This window comes from Sinocyclocheilus rhinocerous, unplaced genomic scaffold (assembly GCF_001515625.1).
Source record: "Sinocyclocheilus rhinocerous isolate Xijiao unplaced genomic scaffold, SAMN03320098_v1.1 scaffold395, whole genome shotgun sequence".
NCBI classification, from domain to species: Eukaryota; Metazoa; Chordata; class Actinopteri; order Cypriniformes; family Cyprinidae; genus Sinocyclocheilus; species Sinocyclocheilus rhinocerous.
In genome coordinates this window covers 702,013-724,523 of record NW_015660890.1, presented here as the reverse complement: position 1 = coordinate 724,523, position 22,511 = coordinate 702,013, and the positions used below count along the sequence as shown (strand labels likewise).

The 22,511-nt window shown below is 38.4% G+C and overlaps 1 long non-coding RNA gene across 1 annotated transcript in view; it reads right to left on the bottom strand.

Annotated features, from left to right (window-relative positions):
• The window catches only part of LOC107725956 (uncharacterized), an 8,597-nt gene extending 4,699 nt beyond the window's left edge, over positions 1-3,898 (bottom strand). The window contains exons 1-2 of the long non-coding RNA XR_001638184.1: positions 3,816-3,898; positions 3,537-3,727 (exon numbers count right to left, since the gene is read on the bottom strand). This is a non-coding gene — a long non-coding RNA (uncharacterized LOC107725956). The remainder of the gene's footprint in view (positions 1-3,536; positions 3,728-3,815) is intronic.
• Between the last annotated feature and the right edge of the window lie 18,613 nt (positions 3,899-22,511).

The window sequence follows — 22,511 nt, the reverse complement described above, 5'->3', positions numbered from 1 at the left end:
GTTGATCCATCCCTTACACCTTAACCCACCCTTAAACCTACCCATAGCAACAAACCTGTCCCTAACCTTACCCGTATCCCACCTCAATAGCAGCAAAAGTGTTTTGCAATACAATATGAACACAATAAGTACATTGTACTTAATTTTTGATGTAAGTACATAGTAGTTAAGGCCACTTAATATAAAGTGGGGCCCAATAAAGATATGAACCTCGAGTGAACTACACTATTTGTGTCTGTGTCATTCTTGGTCCCGGGTACCCGCTTTCTGTGCTCATCGCTTTCCATCGCCCAACCAGATTAGATCTTCTCATATACTTTATTTTAACATGTGTCTAAAATGTAACACAATATACTCCTTGTTTGTTAAACTGTTGTATAAAATCAAAATCACATTTGCAATCATGCAGATATTTGGGAAAAAATGCATTCTTGCTCGTGTGATATTGATAAACTATATCATATGATATAAATATAAAACATTTTTGCCCTCATATCTTGAATTTTATGGGCATATTAACTGCATTCTAATAGGACACACCACACAGTCAGTCGTCCTGCATCATGTTTGTCAGCAACTGCACGCAATGTAAGATGACTCAATCACACCAAATTAATGTCTTAAATCAACAGCCCTATTGACAAACATTATACGTCCTCTTTTCCCCAGACATGTCCTTGCCAGGACTTCTAAATTGCCCAAAATGTCCAGATTTTGGCTTTGTTATCTTATTGAAGTGCTCTTTACAGTCCTCATATATTATATGTATGTATATTTGCATTGTTTTGACCGTTCTCTGTAGATCCCATCTTCTTGCACACCATGACTGATTGATTATGTAATGTAAGAATAAAAATCTGCTTTCAGTTCTCAGTTAAATAGCAAAGTACTGGCTGTGTGTTTTGTGCATACTGCTAGCCCCCCCAATTACAACTCCAATACATATTTAATCAAGTTATTAATCAGTAAATAATTAGATTTAATTATTGATTGAATGATGTTTGACTTGTTAGTTAAAATAACTTTAATCCACACTAGTATTCTAACACATGGTAAACACATTTGTACTTCCCAGGACCCTCTTAACAAGCCAAGGTACCAGGGGAAAAGAAGGGTCTCAAGTAAACATGGCCAACTAATAATTAGGCTTATACTTGTTCTTCCTTTCAAACATTAAAGAATAAAAGTTGAATTTTGCCTAAACCTCTCTCTCTGCAACCAGTATCTGTCTGTTTGGGGGATAGTACCTGATAAGAATAAGAGCCTAGCTACTCAACCTTGAAGCAGATAAGTGTTTTGTCTGTGTATGTGCATTTGTGCAACTATTTTCTTCAGTAAATTTTTCTTCAATTGATTGCATCTCTGGCGTCTAGTACATACCCTCGCTGAGCAATAAACCTCTGAAGAAGCTTGAACAAAACTCGTGTCTGTGCTCGTTTCTTCCCATGGCTATGTATTCCCAATCGAGGGGCAACTGAGAGCACCAGGCCAAAAATGCTGACCATTTCTGGATTATATGACAAATAATGGCTGCACACAACTATTTTTCTCTCATTACCTTGAGCAACTATGAAAACAATAGGAAAACAAAGCCAAAAGCCAGATGTTTAAGGCAATTTAAAAATCCCAGCCAGGACATGTCCAGGAAAAAAAGGAAGTACTGTCACCTTAATTATACACTACAAATAATATTAGGCATAATAATAAAGCTTAATATTTTAGACTTCACTTTAGAGCCATCTTTTATGAAGAATGCTGTATTAATCAGATTGTTTTGTGTACAATGTTCCTTTGCATCCACTGATGGGAATTCCTTGATGCAGTGTGAAATGTCTTCTTTAAAAATATGCACAGAAATTGTGAGAAAACTAAAATTAAACCCACCTTAAACCCACACTAAAGGTATATCTGGAACTCATTTCTAAAAAGTTTAGTTTAAATATAATATACTAAAATGTTACATTTACTATAGTGAATATTATACATAATATACTATATTAGAATATAATTAGTAGTTATTAGAAATAAGACAGAAAGCGAATGCAACTACCACAGTTTACAATGGCAGAATATTACACTAGAAAGGCAGAAATAAGCAGTAGGCTGGGGATAGAGTTGATTCCTATTTTATGTTTTATGTCGAAATCCAAAATGGTGAAATGTACTTTGCATGTCTAGGAAGGTCAAAAGTGCATCTAACAACAATGAAGGAAGTGGAACAAGCGTATGCTATAACTAGATCTGTCTTATGCTTAAGACATCTACCTAGTCTGTGCAATCATGACATTTTTAATTATAAATATGTGTGCAACTTTTTGTTCACTGCTTCCATGACTCCTAGACATTTCTCCAATAAAGTATGTGTTAGAAAACACTCTCTGTCTTGTTAAGGTTCCAGATGTTTTCACCCTCCTTTTTCTCCCTCTCTCTGCTCTCTCTTGTATTAGATCTCTTACTCACATTCGAGGTATGCATGCGCAAATGTATACATTAGCTTCTCTTGATTCAAATGTCCAAATAAGGACATGATAGCTAGGAATGAGGTTCGTGATGAAACCATGAAGATAGTTTAGCATCCTTCGCAAAAGTCTATTCCTAATATGTCCATGTTTTTCTGTTCATATGGCCATTTTATATAAACACATGTTCTTGGCCAAAGATCCTATATGTGTATGTCATCTATATCCTCATTGGTTAAAGGGTTGAAACTCCCCTCGACATATGCCTATATAATATCTTTGTATCTATGAATAAAGTTGAAGTATTGAGAATACATATGAATGTGTGTTTTCTTACTTCCCGGCCGTTATATCCACTTTGAGGGATTGAGAATATCTGAGGTGGCAAAGAGAATCTAGAGGGACCGTTGTTAATGATTTCTAACAAATGGGGGCTCGTCCTTCCGGGAATTTCTAAAAAAAGACAGGTAAGAATGTTTTATTTTTCTTCCTGTCTGTAAGAGAAATTGAATTTATTCTCGTTTGCAATTTGATTGTGTCATATTTGGCATCAATCTGTTTTCCTCACATTTTTGGCATGTGGGAAGAAGAGTGAGAAGCTTTCCGTTTAACCTTAGGAATGAGGTTCGTGATGAAAAAATGAAGATAATTTAGCATCCTTCGCAAAAGTCTATTCCTAATATGTCCATGTTTTTCTGTTCATATGGCCATTTTATATAAACACATGTTCTTGGCCAAAGATCCTATATGTGTATGTTATTCATATCCTCATTGGTTAAGAGGGTGAAACTCCCCTCGACATATGCCTATATAATATCTTTGTATCTATGAATAAATTGAAGTATTGAGAAGACCATTGAATGTGTGTTTTCTTGCTTCCCGGCCGTATATCTACACTTTAAGGGACTGAGAAAATTTCACGGTGGCAAAGAGAATTTACAGAGGGACCAATTGTTATTTTTATTAACAGTATGTTTTAACCAAGCACCTTTAGTCACATAAAAGTTTGTGAAAATTGCTATTGCAGTCCCTTACATGTTCATTTTTTTCCAGCACTATGATCATACAGACGCTCACCTCTCCTGTCTCTGTAGGTAATGTCTGATGAACTGTGGGAGCTCAGTCTGTAGATTAAAGGTTTCAGGGAGCCACGGAGCCCCCAGACCTCCCCTGGCTCTCTGTGCCACAGATGCCAGGCAGTCTTTAGTGGTCAGCACCGTCTCACAGGGGAACTGGTTGAGCAGGACATGAGGCCGTTCCTCAGTTTTCTAAAAGTAAATGAATCAGTTGAGCAAACAAAATCACTGAAGTAAAACAAGAAATAGCCTAAGTGTGCGTGAGCGTAAACATGCTCACCGATAATCTCGGATATGGGAGAAGGCCCAGATTATGTCAGCTTGTTCCTCATTTTCGGTGAACTGGAAACGTGGATGTTTCAGATGGTCTAAAACCTGCTTCATCTCAGTGTAGACCCTGATTTGTGTACACAGGAAATGGCAACCAAGTGAATAATACACAAACATAGTGAATAAGAAACGCTTAATGCATTTTCCACATGTTTCATTCAAATGGTTTATATATTTTCTATAGCATGTGTGAATGTACTATTCTAGCTGGAATCTAAACACTTTGTCAAGAATATGCATGAGCATAAGAATTTTCCATCTGCTCTACGGCCTCTAAAATGTGCAGGACAGCTGGCTCTACCCCAGATATTCTAGGCTGCAAATATTACATAAGTAGCAAGCATTAAACCACAAGTTGCACGAACCAGAGTGTGATAGAGAAAGCAACCACAGAGTAAATGATACACACCACATAAGAGTGTGTGTTAAGCAGTAAAGTGATTGTTGTGGTTGACTGAGGGTAAAGTGATTATTTCATGCTTACTTCCAAATTCTGTGCTTTACATTTTTGGTGCCATCCAGTATACTTGCTTGTCCATCCAAGTGCAAAATCTCTGTTTTTTATCTAAATACTTGACAGCTTTGAAGATTTTTTTTAAACCTCTCCAGCCTTGGAGGAGGAAGAATGTTTATGTCTAGATGGAGAACACAAACTGCTGACTTTTTGACCCAAGATTTACAGATATTCTATTAGGGGCTGTAAATTATTGCATACACGGACATGTTCCAGACCTTCAATTACACCTCTAAACACACACACACACACACACATTTGTGAATTGTGGGGACTTTCCATAGACTTCTGTTACTTTTATACTGACCAAACGATATTTTATATCCCCTAACCCTAAACCTACCCCTTACAGAAAACCTGTCTGCATTGTTACACTTTCAGATAAACATCATTTACTATTTTTAAGATTTTTTCCCCCTCGTGGGGACCACAGGCCGGTCCCCACAATGTCAAAAAATTCAGGTTTTACTATCCTTGTGGGGACATTTGGTCCTTACAATGTAGCATAAACAAGTACACACACACTAACCCTAAAAGAAAATATTTAGCATTTTTAAAGTATGTAAATTTAAAATAAATAAAATAAATTATTGAATGTTTTTGTCCAACTGAGGACATTCCTAAATGTCACCAGGGAAGTTTAGACAGAATTAGCTCATTTTAGGGGCAATTTTGTCCTCAACACACACAGACTGTTTTTTTTGTTGTTGCTATATTCAACCTTTTATAAAGAGAACATATCTATTTCTAATTTCTGGAACTTAAGTCAAACTAACAAAATTATACAAAAAAAATCTAAATTATACAAAAAGCATGAAATATGAATGATTAAAATGACTGAAATATGAATGATTAATGATTAAAATGTGAATAAAAATTATTATAGATATTTGGATTTTTGACACAGAACAGAAACTATTTTTTTAAAGGTTGACTTTAGGAAGAAAAACTTTAAAGTTGCAAATAAGACATAAATGATAACTCAAAATTTAACACAATGACTTACTTCAGCACTTTTCCATCTGGTACACACAGTAAGGCTGGATGTCTATAGGAAGCTTCTCTTTGTTCTCCTGCAGAATTGTCTGGAAAAGTGCAGTGATGTAGAAAGAAAATGGCACTTAATGATTTTACTGAATCAAAATGTTGTCCATGCATTTTAATACATGCCAACAACCAATAAGATTCCACATAGACACCCATTTCCAAAGCAAACAACATTTTAAGAATAATTAAATTCACTCACTTCATAGTAAAGGTCAGACGGTTCTTGGACGTCATCGCTCACGGCCTCAAGCTCATCAGGCAGCCATGGTAACAGGCGGCATCTCCTCACCAAAGAGTCTGTTTCACCATATGCAAAATCACACGTCACCTCATCTGAGAAATGTTAAAACTCTCATTAAATCAAAAACATCAATTTGAATAAAACCACTTTATACTGTTTACTAACAAACATTACTACACTATATAATGCTTGAAGAATCATTAGTTAATGTACTTTCAAACAGAAACATAACTTTGACTGACATTTTCATATATGTGTGATGAGCCTTACATAATACTTGTTAACCCTATAAAGCCAACTGTATCATATTTTACATGCAAAATTGTGTTTCTGCAGACATGAGTTAATGCATGATCTCATATCAAGGGTGTCAAAACCACAAGAACCTACAGTATTTGCTCAGAAAATTATCACCTCCAACTGTTCAAAAGGGAACCCATTTCTGCCATGGGATAAAAAAAGGGTAATTGTGATTTTTTTTTTAACACAATCCTGACTTTCTCACAATTCTGTTTTTTTCTGCCACAGAATAAAAAATAAAAGGCAACTGCAACATTTTCTCTCATAATTCTAACTTTTTTTTCTCACAATTGCGAGTTTTCTCAGAATTGTGAGACATAAACATGATGACACAGAGTGGTGAGCAAGTTCAAACATAGGTCAGAGGAGCACCAAAGAGACGTTCCCTCTCTATCTTGGGCTTGTAGATAAAAACTAACTATTCCTTACTAGAATTCAACATTCTGCAGTTCCCAGGGCCCTGCTGGTTACTTTCTCTTTTTAACTAAATACCATAACCAGTGCATTAACAATACATTGTTATTATTATCAATATTCTCAGCTTTATTAAAAATTCAGTCACTTCTTATTTTACAAAAATATGTTATTCCTTATACAATAAACTGATCTTTGATATCATTTTCTCATCTGGCGAGATCTATCTGCATCTAAGTATCGGGATTTTGCGATACTATTATAAAGATCTCATTGATTTACTTTTACAAAAGATTTTATCTTACTTTGTGGCCATTATCATATATGCCAGGCTTCAGAGAGTTAAGGACTTATCAGGATCAAATGAACACACTAACTGCTATGTGATAAGTAGCCAAGCAGTAAACGATTTGCGAGATGGTGTGAACGATAACCTCCTTTGTTTTCTGTGGGGTGTAAGACCTAGAGCCCTAGAGACTGCAAATTGTCTTTCAAATGATAAAGGTCCTGTTAACATCTGATATTAACACCTGTCTTAGGTTGCCACTTGAATTTTTGACTGCTAGACCTAATGGAGCATCTTTGGTCTGTCTTTTATCATCATGCACAGACATGTGAAAAAAGCTCATTTCCATGTGGGATGCAGCCTGTGGTGTAATCCCCTTTGTTCCATGTGGAGCATTAAGGGCAGATAGATAAGAATCTATTTGCTCTTGTCATTCAAGACATAAAAAGAATGAGGTGTAGTATCTGTTCTTTAAAGCATGCAGTGATTAAACATACAGTTATCTGCCTATTGAAGATGTAAAAAAAACTTGACAAGTGATCAAAAGGAGATTGTTTTCTTATTCATTGTATCGTTTAAAAACAACCAGATTTATCATTCCTGCATCAACTTATAACTGAAAGCCTGTAATGTACACTAACCTTTAAAAGCGTGGGGTCACATTCTTTTTAAAAGTAATTATTAATTTTTTCTTCGAGAATGCATTAAATTGATCAAAAAGTGACAGTAAAGTTATTTATAATGTTACAAAAAATTCCATTTCAAATGTTCTATTCAAAGAATCCTGAAAAATACATCACTGTTTCCACAAAAATCACTGTTGTTTACATTGATAATCATGATAATATTTTAGAACAAAGAAAACAGCTATTTTAAATGGTAATAACATTCCATAATATTTCAATTATGATTGTATATTTTAAACAAATACATGCAGCCATGGTGAGCACTAAGAAAAAAAAAATCAACTCCACACTTTTAAACAGTATAGTGTGCAGGACCTTACATAAAATCAGGATGTGGTGAGATTTTCAGAACTATACCAAAGCAAACAAAGCAAGAAGCAGAATTTCACAAGAGGCCCAATTCAACACTCCAGGACCATAAAATAAGAGATCCTGTCAATGTGGAACCAGCAAGTCTGATTTAACTTGTTACTCCTCCATGGACTATTGTATGAGTTAGGAAAGCCCCATCCGGCACAACCAACTCTAAGCAGTTAACTCAAGATAAATGGGCCAGAAGATGGCACATTCCAGCTATCACATGAAGAATCATGACTGAAGTCAAATGCGGGAGATTGCTCTCCCAAGACTTAGAGCTAAAAAACAGACTCCCTTTTGAGACCTTTTGACCTCTTCCTCAAACACAAGTCTCAAATCCTCTTCAAACTACTTTCTAAATGGCACAGAGACTGCCTTTACATAACAAAATACATTAGATCATTCCAAAACGAAATATCACTCTGTTGCATAATTCAATATTATATCTGTAACCACCATGTTTGCCTATTATGAATCCTAACCAGTCTAGTCTCACTTCTTTTCTTTTCCACTGAAAGTTTCATACAAGTTTTCATTCCGATATGGAATATTATATTTATTCAGAATGTAATCACAATCACAAAATCAACATATGTATAACGTTCATGTCATTAATAAAAGTAATAACACAAAGCCATGAAGAATGTTGGGAATACCCCACCTGGTGGTTGAGAAAATAATGTATATAAGATGTATGCAGACAACTGATTTTTTAATATGGATTTGTTTTTATGTTAAAAAAACCTGCTTGGTTTCTTCAGAAAATGCACGACTGGCTTCCCAAAACATCTTTCCAGGCCTCCAAGGAATGTGCGAACTTGGGAAACCCCTTTCAGAGAATCATGCAGCAGAAGGGAAGGGAATCCCCATTCAAAGCACACAATACCTCAATATTTTTCATAGCCTCACTGAAAACTCATGCAAGGATTAAATGAATGATTGAGGTCAGTGATTTTGTCAAAATTCCCTATGAATACAATTATTAACTCCATTTGACCTGTCTCGCTTACAGTGGCACATCAGTAAAAAATATTAAAATGATCATAAATGATAATTTTTTTTTTGATTTATAATGACTTGTGGCTGCAGAAATAAAGAATGGTCATACTTTTGTGTCCCTGGAATAAAATTTGGATCTCAATGAATGGGAAACCACTGACAGAAGTTAATATTAGAATAATATAAGACTGCCCTTGTGTAACTTCCTCTCACTATGTGCACATCAATGACACACCTGGACAAAACAAGAAATTGACCTTGGACACACTCAAGACTCAACACAACTGCATGAAAACGGAAACCAAGCACACACACACACCCAGAACACACACACATATTGTAAGAGAAAGTGACCCAATAAATATACAATTCCCCGATCAATTCTCAATTGGAAACAGTAACAATGAACCAATGAACAATGAACTTGTGGTTAGCAACAGTTAACACTGGCACGTATATATATCTTGTTTATGTTGTACAACGGTTTTGCAAGGAGATGCATTTTGCAACATATACTGTTGCGAGATGGAACTTCTAACAAACGGTTATGTTATGTTTTTATTTTATCTTAAGAAGTGTTGCTATGTAGTTTAGAAACTGCTATCTGCCTGGCCTGCGCCTTTAAGGTGTCGCAATTGTTTAGATTACAGTAGAGATAGTGTGGTGGCTTCTGCCGGTGCTGTGAGGAATCATTTTCAAAGTCTTGGGGTTTTGATGCCAGAAAAATAGACTTTTATTATCAGAGAGATAATGCAGTCTAGAGATCATCTGCAGAAAAATCTCCCGAGTCTGTGTCTGGACAATCTTTTATACAGGTTTTTTACTTTAAGGCGTGTTCTATACATTTCCTACATCCTGTCATTGCTTACCTTTTTTTGGCTATGCCTCCAATCTGTTTCTTGCAAGCAGACAGGAGGCCCAAGTTTATGTTACGTTAAAGGAAGAGGCTCCATCATATATTTTTTGTCTCATGTCAAAACAGGATGTGCAGCTTTACCATAAACCGTATGTCTGCACATTACATTCTCATCCAGGCTTCTGTACACACACACACAGTCAAATACATGATTATAATAGTAAAATGCCTTGATACATAAATGGCTATATTCACACTGATTGAACTTGATTCATTCTTATTTTGATTAATAAAAATCTTCTACAATAGACTCGCTTGCTTCTTTGAGAGATGCTGCAATTTTTCGTTTGGACTTCTGTTAATATGAGATTAATAACTGTGTTAAAAGTCACACATCCTGTACATGGGTATCTAAAGCAACCAGGCAACTATAGGCCTCTACTTACATAGAGAGTTATGTGTGTGTGTATGTGTTCAAAATGTTTGACAAATATGGAAGTTCTAAAAGGAGGAGACTTACTGCCTTAATGCAAATTTCATGCAGAACTCATGCTTGGAGCATATTCACGCCGCACTTCTCGCTGTTACTTTTGATTTTATTACTTATGAGTTATTGTTTTTATTAAAGTGAAACCATTTCCAATGGTGATGTGTTAAACTTCTTTTTAAACAAGTCTCTGAGTATTTTATTATTGGTAACCTAGTATCTGAAAAGACTTCTGCCGAGCCTCAAGTAGTTCGGACCTGGCTGAGTGAGCACGGACACCGGGGAGGATTCCTGAAACTTCTGACCACATCTCCCAATACAAGAGGTAAGGGCACATCTATTGATTGCAACTGCTTGTGGGAAGCAAAGATGTGAATTAGAGGATTTCTGGGTCCTTAAATCGGTATACAAAATATAACAATATACTCAAGCACACATCTTACTTGTCACTATTCCACATAATATTGATATAGGCTAATGTTAGACCTCTGAAAACTTTGATTGGATGCCTAGGACATTCTGTATGTTATTGCATGAATCTGTGTTGTATAAACATGACCCATCTTCCTTATTAAAGTTGACAATATTGTGGTCGTACGCTAGCTTTCTGCGTCTGATTAATCATTCTCCCAGGATCCCATGCTAGTGCTCTACATCAAAGGGGTTGACTCACCGGTTCACATCTGATGACTGATAGCACTGAGACTACAAATAGTCTGAAAAATAATCTAACAGGGCCTTAATCATGAAATGCTAGTTCACAATGAAATATCTCACCACTCTGTGCACCTGGCACAAAGCATACAACATCAAGCAGACAAGCTGAAGACAGGCCATATGCACTCTGGAAAAACATCCATCTAGCTGAAGACACACAGGAAGTTTTGTAATGAGCTCTGGAGTTGGGCCAAAAAACTTGCTAAGCAACAACAATACTATTTTGTCCAAGTTGTTTTTTGTTTGTGTGTGTGTGTGTGTGTGTGTAGCAGTTCAATGAGAGAATGACTCGATTGAGTGCGCATAAGAGTTTTCTGACCGATTCACATGATCCAGACTCCATGTGTTTGATTCAGAATAATTCGACAACAAATTTGACAGATTCATTAAAAGAAAGAAAGAAAAAAAACAGCTGAATTATGTTCACACTATATGTCATAAATGTAAAATGTATTTTGGAAAAGACATTTATATTGAAGGAGTGGAGTCCCGGATCCACTATAGTCTTCATATATATTTTTTTAATTGATTGAATAAAGCTATGAGTTACCATATATTAGTAGTAGACACTGAAATGTATCCTGTTATTGGAATGTGCTTTTTCCTTGTTCTTGAGAGCCTCTCCATCTGTTTTCTCCTCTCAGGTTCACTGTGATTGCCTAGGTCATTGAGGTCATCAGGGCCTCTCGTCTACATGACCAACATGTACTCAGAACCTTTAGGTTGTTTTCTATGTCTGTATGTTAAAGAATAAGCTGCTCTGAGTTTCTCTCCTTTTCTCTCTCCGAGAAGCTGCACTCATTGTCTGTGTGTTTTGGGAACATTATCTGATAAGAGTAAAAGCCTAGCTACTCAACCTTGAAATAAATAAGTGCTTCTCTATTTATGCTTGTTGGTATCTGTCTGTGCAGAACCAGTCTCCAGGGAAATTCGTAAACGGCACACAGGAGGGAACACTTACATATTCCATCATCCGCGACGTGAAGAAATAATATGCTGCGGCAGTTGGGAAAGCCATTAGATTGTTTTCTAGTAAATGCGAAATAATTGCAATTCTCGGCCAAACCACTATAGAGTTGGTGTCGCTATAGAGTTAGAACCAGTAAATGTGGTTTACAGGTTTCATAGAAAGGGAATGATGTGCGGCAAACGAGGCGCTGTAGAAATCAAATACTTTCTTTAAAAGTTGCGGATTAAATATCTCAACACGAGAGCCAACACAAATGCAATGACATGTGAAATAAAATGCCATCATGTTTTAAAGAAGAGTGGCTTGATTAAGTGGTAGAAATAGCGGATGATGGGCACAGAATGGTAACAAAACTGTTACAAAATGGTAAAACTATGAAAAAGGTATTCCATGTCATCAGCTAGTGGGGCAGACTATCAACATTAAAAACTTTAACAATAGTTTATAAGAGAATACTGCAGTATTATGCATTCATTATAGCTGTGTGTTCTGTATGCATATGACACTTTTCTTATATGATGTAAACGCTTTCTGGATTACTAGGCCTCTTGAATTTACAATTGTGCTCGCAGTCACAGAGATCTTGTTTGGATATTATCTTTGGGGTCTGTATAGGGGGAAAAGCATGGAACATAAGGTTTATTCAATACCTATTTATCTGAGTCGAATATAATAACCTAAGAAAATGGTAATAAACAGTTGAAACAAGCTCAGCTGATACAACTTTCATGTTTAATTTTATGTTGGATGACGAAAATCTAAATGGGGATGCACCTAAAGCAGGGGCGTAGATTATGCGGGTTACGTGTCCCCCCCACTTTTAATATCACGTAAATTCGTCCCCCGCACTTTTTCGGGCAAGTGTGTTCGCATAGAGGTTTTCAAGAGCCGGTGTGAATAAATATAGATTTAAATTCAAAGAGACAGGATAGTCTGTGCATGATCTGATGTTTTATTCGGACCCAGAATAAGGCGAGATGAACATCACGGTATATATATATATATATATATAAAACATTTCTGTCCCCCTCACTTCTGAAATGATGGCTACGCCCCTGACCTAAAGCATTAGACAAGCCTTTTAAAAAAGGCATGAAACCATGGTACTCCTTCAAAAATATTGAATAAAATATGTTGAATGAATGTAAAATGTTTTCTTTGTTCGGTTAAGAAACTTGGATCCCTCTATTGCATGTTTGCACCATGCCTGAAACTCAGAAAATAAGACAAGTTCCACTCGGATGATAACTCTGGGAAACTCATTTTTGAAATGTAGGTTTGTCAAAAAGAAAGAATAATCTGTTATCTGGTTTAGTTGTTTAAAAAATAAATAAATAAATACATAAATAAAAATCCCTTTCTTAAAAACATTTTTTCAAACTTATTTGGTAGAGTGATTCTCATTTCATCATGTATTGACCACATATTTATCAGACTTATAAAAGTAGTGCGAACCTTCGTAGAAATAATAAAAGTAAATCTTATAAAACAAAGAACCGATTAATGACTTTGTCAGAACACAATGGGTATAAAACTACATTTGGTAACCTTTTATTCAAACTTTAAAGCAAGTTTATATGCTTTAAAACATAACGTGTTACACAAAACTTACAATACTTGATTTTAGGAAAAAGTTTGAAAACTATCTTACATATGTGTGTGCTGACCTGAACTGCTGACCTTCCTGAATGGTGTCTTTGTGTGTGTGTGTGTGTGTGTGTGTGTGTTTGTGTGTGTGGGTGGTGTGAGGATCTGTTTGGAGTTGTGGCATATGGCATTCCCTATTTCTTAAAAACACAGCAACAACCATATCTGTCAACATGATTCTTTTGTAATATGTTTTGTCCTTATATTTACTAGGAATTTAATTGAAATGGAATCTTTGTAGAAATAAGAAAAGTTAAATCATATAGATCTATGAGGCATGTGAACCCTTAAAACTTAAAGAATTACCATAAAAATAATAAATTCTATAGTTTTAATACATATTGTATATTAGGTTTTAACAGACGAGATATTTTCTACCGCGGGAACAAAAATTATTATTAAAAATTTATCTCTGTCAGGTGAAGCTATTTTTAATGATTGGACTTGTTTGAACATATATACCTACTTCAATATGTCTAGTTTAGTTATATTTTTGTGACAATGTTTTTGTCAGCATACCTCATATTGACCAGGGTAAAATGCTGGTTGAACTTTTAAAGAACCTGATTAATACAAAATATACTTAAGATCAGTCAGAATATTTCTACCATAGGATTGAAGTGGTAGGGAACACTGCTTATTTAAAATGTAAAGCATTATTGCACTAATAAAATATTTAAATAAATGTAGCACATTCAAAATGTTCACTTTTGAAAAAGTGAACTGACTAACGTCTCAGGTTACTTATGTAACCATGGTTCCCTGAGTAGGGAACGAGACACTGCGTCCTCTAGGTTTTCTCGCCATGCTGCGGACGCAAGCTTCAGACGAAGAAGTGAATGATGTGTGCTCCCGGCGCCAATTTATACTATAGTCGCACCGGTAGTGACGTCATGGCTGTCGCCGGCCAACGAGTTGGTGTTTTTCTATGTATGCTTCAGACACGGGTCACGACGAGGCGTTCCCCATAGCGACCCCTAGAGGACGCAGTTCGAAGTTCCCATGAAAGGGAACGTCTCAGGTTACTTATGTAACCATGGTTCCCTGAGTAGGGAACGAGACACTGCGTCCTCTAGGTTTTCTCGCCATGCTGCGGACGCAAGCTTCAGACGAAGAAGTGAATGATGTGTGCTCCCGGCGCCAATTTATACTATAGTCGCACCGGTAGTGACGTCATGGCTGTCGCCGGCCAACGAGTTGGTGTTTTTCTATGTATGCTTCAGACACGGGTCACGACGAGGCGTTCCCCATAGCGACCCCTAGAGGACGCAGTTCGAAGTTCCCATGAAAGGGAACGTCTCAGGTTACTTATGTAACCATGGTTCCCTGAGTAGGGAACGAGACACTGCGTCCTCTAGGTTTTCTCGCCATGCTGCGGACGCAAGCTTCAGACGAAGAAGTGAATGATGTGTGCTCCCGGCGCCAATTTATACTATAGTCGCACCGGTAGTGACGTCATGGCTGTCGCCGGCCAACGAGTTGGTGTTTTTCTATGTATGCTTCAGACACGGGTCACGACGAGGCGTTCCCCATAGCGACCCCTAGAGGACGCAGTTCGAAGTTCCCATGAAAGGGAACGTCTCAGGTTACTTATGTAACCATGGTTCCCTGAGTAGGGAACGAGACACTGCGTCCTCTAGGTTTTCTCGCCATGCTGCGGACGCAAGCTTCAGACGAAGAAGTGAATGATGTGTGCTCCCGGCGCCAATTTATACTATAGTCGCACCGGTAGTGACGTCATGGCTGTCGCCGGCCAACGAGTTGGTGTTTTTCTATGTATGCTTCAGACACGGGTCACGACGAGGCGTTCCCCATAGCGACCCCTAGAGGACGCAGTTCGAAGTTCCCATGAAAGGGAACGTCTCAGGTTACTTATGTAACCATGGTTCCCTGAGTAGGGAACGAGACACTGCGTCCTCTAGGTTTTCTCGCCATGCTGCGGACGCAAGCTTCAGACGAAGAAGTGAATGATGTGTGCTCCCGGCGCCAATTTATACTATAGTCGCACCGGTAGTGACGTCATGGCTGTCGCCGGCCAACGAGTTGGTGTTTTTCTATGTATGCTTCAGACACGGGTCACGACGAGGCGTTCCCCATAGCGACCCCTAGAGGACGCAGTTCGAAGTTCCCATGAAAGGGAACGTCTCAGGTTACTTATGTAACCATGGTTCCCTGAGTAGGGAACGAGACACTGCGTCCTCTAGGTTTTCTCGCCATGCTGCGGACGCAAGCTTCAGACGAAGAAGTGAATGATGTGTGCTCCCGGCGCCAATTTATACTATAGTCGCACCGGTAGTGACGTCATGGCTGTCGCCGGCCAACGAGTTGGTGTTTTTCTATGTATGCTTCAGACACGGGTCACGACGAGGCGTTCCCCATAGCGACCCCTAGAGGACGCAGTTCGAAGTTCCCATGAAAGGGAACGTCTCAGGTTACTTATGTAACCATGGTTCCCTGAGTAGGGAACGAGACACTGCGTCCTCTAGGTTTTCTCGCCATGCTGCGGACGCAAGCTTCAGACGAAGAAGTGAATGATGTGTGCTCCCGGCGCCAATTTATACTATAGTCGCACCGGTAGTGACGTCATGGCTGTCGCCGGCCAACGAGTTGGTGTTTTTCTATGTATGCTTCAGACACGGGTCACGACGAGGCGTTCCCCATAGCGACCCCTAGAGGACGCAGTTCGAAGTTCCCATGAAAGGGAACGTCTCAGGTTACTTATGTAACCATGGTTCCCTGAGTAGGGAACGAGACACTGCGTCCTCTAGGTTTTCTCGCCATGCTGCGGACGCAAGCTTCAGACGAAGAAGTGAATGATGTGTGCTCCCGGCGCCAATTTATACTATAGTCGCACCGGTAGTGACGTCATGGCTGTCGCCGGCCAACGAGTTGGTGTTTTTCTATGTATGCTTCAGACACGGGTCACGACGAGGCGTTCCCCATAGCGACCCCTAGAGGACGCAGTTCGAAGTTCCCATGAAAGGGAACGTCTCAGGTTACTTATGTAACCATGGTTCCCTGAGTAGGGAACGAGACACTGCGTCCTCTAGGTTTTCTCGCCATGCTGCGGACGCAAGCTTCAGACGAAGAAGTGAATGATGTGTGCTCCCGGCGCCAATTTATACTATAGTCGCACCGGTAGTGACGTCATGGCTGTCGCCGGCCAACGAGTTGGTGTTTTTCTATGTATGCTTCAGACACGGGTCACGACGAGGCGTTCCCCATAGCGACCCCTAGAGGACGCAGTTCGAAGTTCCCATGAAAGGGAACGTCTCAGGTTACTTATGTAACCATGGTTCCCTGAGTAGGGAACGAGACACTGCGTCCTCTAGGTTTTCTCGCCATGCTGCGGACGCAAGCTTCAGACGAAGAAGTGAATGATGTGTGCTCCCGGCGCCAATTTATACTATAGTCGCACCGGTAGTGACGTCATGGCTGTCGCCGGCCAACGAGTTGGTGTTTTTCTATGTATGCTTCAGACACGGGTCACGACGAGGCGTTCCCCATAGCGACCCCTAGAGGACGCAGTTCGAAGTTCCCATGAAAGGGAACGTCTCAGGTTACTTATGTAACCATGGTTCCCTGAGTAGGGAACGAGACACTGCGTCCTCTAGGTTTTCTCGCCATGCTGCGGACGCAAGCTTCAGACGAAGAAGTGAATGATGTGTGCTCCCGGCGCCAATTTATACTATAGTCGCACCGGTAGTGACGTCATGGCTGTCGCCGGCCAACGAGTTGGTGTTTTTCTATGTATGCTTCAGACACGGGTCACGACGAGGCGTTCCCCATAGCGACCCCTAGAGGACGCAGTTCGAAGTTCCCATGAAAGGGAACGTCTCAGGTTACTTATGTAACCATGGTTCCCTGAGTAGGGAACGAGACACTGCGTCCTCTAGGTTTTCTCGCCATGCTGCGGACGCAAGCTTCAGACGAAGAAGTGAATGATGTGTGCTCCCGGCGCCAATTTATACTATAGTCGCACCGGTAGTGACGTCATGGCTGTCGCCGGCCAACGAGTTGGTGTTTTTCTATGTATGCTTCAGACACGGGTCACGACGAGGCGTTCCCCATAGCGACCCCTAGAGGACGCAGTTCGAAGTTCCCATGAAAGGGAACGTCTCAGGTTACTTATGTAACCATGGTTCCCTGAGTAGGGAACGAGACACTGCGTCCTCTAGGTTTTCTCGCCATGCTGCGGACGCAAGCTTCAGACGAAGAAGTGAATGATGTGTGCTCCCGGCGCCAATTTATACTATAGTCGCACCGGTAGTGACGTCATGGCTGTCGCCGGCCAACGAGTTGGTGTTTTTCTATGTATGCTTCAGACACGGGTCACGACGAGGCGTTCCCCATAGCGACCCCTAGAGGACGCAGTTCGAAGTTCCCATGAAAGGGAACGTCTCAGGTTACTTATGTAACCATGGTTCCCTGAGTAGGGAACGAGACACTGCGTCCTCTAGGTTTTCTCGCCATGCTGCGGACGCAAGCTTCAGACGAAGAAGTGAATGATGTGTGCTCCCGGCGCCAATTTATACTATAGTCGCACCGGTAGTGACGTCATGGCTGTCGCCGGCCAACGAGTTGGTGTTTTTCTATGTATGCTTCAGACACGGGTCACGACGAGGCGTTCCCCATAGCGACCCCTAGAGGACGCAGTTCGAAGTTCCCATGAAAGGGAACTTAACATCTGGTCTATATCTCCCCCCTCACCCCTCCCGTCTCTCTGTGAGGGTTTGAAGCAGTCAGACCCTCAGTTTCACAATGGACAAGGCAAGGGTCTGTGAGTTTTTGTTTATAATTCAACTTAAACTATATGCACTTTTTTTGTTGTTGTAAATCACTCATCCATGTTTGGACATCATTGTGTAAAGATCTACCTCTTAGCGCTCTGAAAAATGTAAGGCTTTTTTTTTTCTTTCATATTTTTTGTTACCTAAAACTATAGTAAATGTTTCGCTGTGTTTTAGAGCCATGATTATTTTTATATTGTGTTGTATATAGTCACATATTTTATTTATGCTAACCCTAATCCATATGCGACGTATGAGTTTCTATGATCAATCAAGTAAGTAAGCAGCTGCCTGGTGTCGTTTTTCAAATATTTTTTATCCTTATATGTAAGCACATGTCATCAGAGTGAATATATATTCAGACATCCCGGACGTAACTTAATATTTACTGCCTCATTTCAGATTTTTCCCATGGTGAACTACTATGGTATATCTCCAAAATAAACAGGTGAAACTAGACGTGACAACCTGGAATCTCTTTCACGCTGCATGAGGATCACAGCAGTGGGGCCCCTGTCTCCAGCATCTGCACAGCTGTCACACACAGACGCCTTGTGATCAATTTTAATGTACAATTCCATTCCTCGGTCAACATATCACACGTTGTCCTGGGTAAAGTTGTAGAAAGAAGAAACATTTAAAGAACCTAAAGTGTTTAAAGCAGATTAAACCTAATATAAATTATATCTTAAGTCAGAATATTTCTACCGTAGGACTGAAGTGGTAGGGGACACTGTTTATTTAAACTTTAAAGTAGTGTTGTGCTTTGAAAACATTATTATTTTTATTAATGTGGTCAAAAGATTACAAAAAGTTTTATAGACCCCCTCTTAGTCTGCCTGTGTGTGTGTGTGTCTGTCTTCATAAAGTATATCTAGAGTCATAAAATTATTATTTTTAGTCATTAACTATGTTTTTGTCCTGTTGTTCAAAGTTCACAGCTATTTAAAGCAGACTACACTAATCACCTTTGTGAATATAAACCAGCCTGCAATGACAATGAGAATTACAAGGAAATAAATACATATTTGGGTGGTGTAATATTATAATAAAATGTTTTAACATAACCTATACGATTTAAATGACTAAAATAGCCTAAATAGAATATAATGAGCAATAATAATTCACCGCACCACTGCATAGGATGTATGATACAACAACAAAATCAAGCGCACAGTTTCACCTAATTAATAATTAATTTGTTTAGTTATATAATTTATAATTTGAATAAGAGAACAACACCAATAAACTTGGGGTATTCATAAAAATTGTTTTATTCATTACATCATAGTTCAGATTTTTTCAGGAAATGGGCAGACTAGAATAAATATCAACACAGTAGCAAACAAGAAATGATAAAAATTGCAAAACAAATTAATAATTAATTTTTAATAATTTCATAATTAATTTTTTAACAACAGAGGATTGTAAATAACACAATTTTAGTAAAAATCAATGACTGGGAGACCTGTATATTTGATTGAAAATCTATTATGTACATTTGAAAAACAGCCATGGGTAAATTTTACCTTGTGGTGGTTCTAGTGTTAAATGATGTATATGAGTAGCTATGTGGATCTAACTTTGTATGAAGCATTATAAATAATATTTTCAAAAACAAAAAATAAAAGTATTACAAAGTTGCCATTGTTTGATGAAAATATACACGTGGGTTCTTCTTTTAAATTTGGTGCAGGTGTGTTGAATATAAATGCATATAAATGTAAGATGAGATATTTATTGGTTAAAACACGATCACGCAAACAATAATTTATATGAATTTACTTAACTGAATATAATTTACTGAAGTTACTTAACAGCATCCAAAGTAAATCCACTGCTTTTATTTAAATCGTCCACTCACACATCCCCAGTACATGCTGCAGTGATGCTGAGGCTGCTACCCAGAAGCTCATTTGGGCCCATATTTGATATTATACGTTTTATTATGCCCTATATTTGTCACCACGATTGTGCTTTAAAAGGCCATGACTTATGCCATGTCTACTCTGCTCTGTTTGGACTCTCATTCTGACGGCACCCATTCACTGCAGAGGATCCATAGACCATAGGCGAGCAAGTAATGTAATGCTAAAATTCTCCACGTGTTCTGATGAAGAAACAAACTTTACATCTTGGGTGGCCTGACAGTGAGTAAATTTTCAACAAATATTAATTTTGGGGTGAACTATTCCTTAAATAGAAATTTCTCCTTCTCTTACCCCCTGGGAAAGCTGATAGGTTTGGTTGTATTTCCACATGTTGTCCAAGACCAGATCCACGACGTCCGGATCAGGTGCCTCTCTGTGAAAAGGCAAACCCATCAGACTGGCCATCCGGATCAGCAGTCCAGGAATCTCCAGCAGCTGCTGCCGGGCGCTTTCCACCCTATACGTCCAGCCGTGATCTACAAGAAACACTACAAACCAAAAGAGAGAAAAATGCATTTACAAAATCAACAAAACCAAAAGTTCCTGATGCTCAAACAGTTGAGCATGGTGCTAGCAAATACAAGGCCATGGGTTTTAGTAAATTAAATAGTAAATAAAATACTAAAAATAACAATAACAGCAATTGAAGGTTTATTTGCAATATCCACCTCACTTTTACATATATTAATTATATAAGCACCAGAAAATAAAAAGTGTTGTCTAACACTCAGATTATGTGAAAAGTATCTTATCTTATCTTTTAGAGAAAGTTAGAGCCTAGTTACAGTCTCAGGCCTTCAACCTTAAGAAAGAAACGATGTAGTTGTGTGTGTGTGTTATCATCTTTATTACAGGATAGGGCTAGGCAATATAGCTAAAACGTTTGACAACATTTTTCATTTGCTCTTTTAAAAAACTTAAAAAGGTTATTTATTGCACCCATGAGAAAGCCAGTAGAATCATTGTTATGTACATACAAATTTTACACTGCGTTTTGCACAAATGGAACATTTAAAAAGGTACCAACTTAAAAACTAAATAACTAAAATAGTATGAGAATTAGCCTATTTTTATGAAAGTGTAAAAGTTTACTGATCTTACTGTACATTACCCTAAAAAACAGGTAAAATTTTTTTTTTTACAAATGAATAGCTCACCCAAACGATGTCAGATGAGTTTCTATCACATTGATGAGAAAGTCATTTATTTTAGTGCATATTTAGCCACTCGTGTGTTTCCTCTCTATCTGCAGTCCCCAGTAAGGACCTTCAACGTACCTTGACCTTCCTCTTTATTATCCCAAAAATTCTCTAGTGAACGTCAGAAATCCTATATATATGTATCAGATATTTTTCCTTTATCCTTTTATCATCACAAACCTCAAAATGCTCCCAATAAGAAAGATCACTTGACTGCCTGCCTAATGGCTCACTGCTGCCCACACCTGGTGGGATCAGCAGCCTGCAGGCCATTTTCTCTGGTCACTGTGCAGGACTGTGCTGAGAGAGGAAGAGCTGATACTCTTCATCCTCTTCTCCGTTCACATTACCGTTCTGCATCTTTGAGTTTTCTTTCTGATAACGCACACGTGAACCGCGCAGCGGGGCATCATGGGAAACAGGTTTAAAGGGCCAGAGCGTATGATTTACTGTATGTTTTGTTGTAAAAAAGAGTTCGATCATTTTATGCTGATTTTAAGTTTGCGAAGCGGTCAAAACAATGGGAGACAGTATAAAATGAATGTATTACTCTTTCAAGTTACTCTGAATTATATTGTGTAAAGCATAATGTAACTTACTTAGAGCCATTAACTTTCTAGATACATAAATTAATTTATTATTGTACTAGTAGATTAGCTTCCGGAAATAAAAATATTCCATACAATGTAGAAAACAAACAGCCTAGAAACAAGACCAATACCACAATAATATTACTTTAGATTGATCAAATTAGTTAAATATTTAGCTATAAATCAGCATTTATCTAACCTTATTTTCTCCCATCCTCGTCGTGACCTTTACTGGTTCGTTGTTCCTCCGGTCTATGTTTTTTTCTTGCGTTAACTGGAGACACCTGAGTTTCTGTTTATCTATAAAACGTTTTATGCTCAGACTATGTATAAAAATCAATACTAAACTCACCCGAGACTATTTTTTATTGCACTCTGTAACCGCCCTGAGTCGCAGGAGGATGGCGCCTTTTAGCTAAAAAGAGACCGCGGATTGATACGAGACGCGGAGTTAAAGTAGTAACGGTCACTAGGGAAAATATTTCACCTCAGTCAGTGCTGCCATTGACCAATCAGAATGAAGTATTTCAGAAATCCGCGTAGCTTTTTGTAAAGATCCTTTGCTTATATTATATAATTTTACATATCATCAAATCACTTGAAAGTGAAATAAAA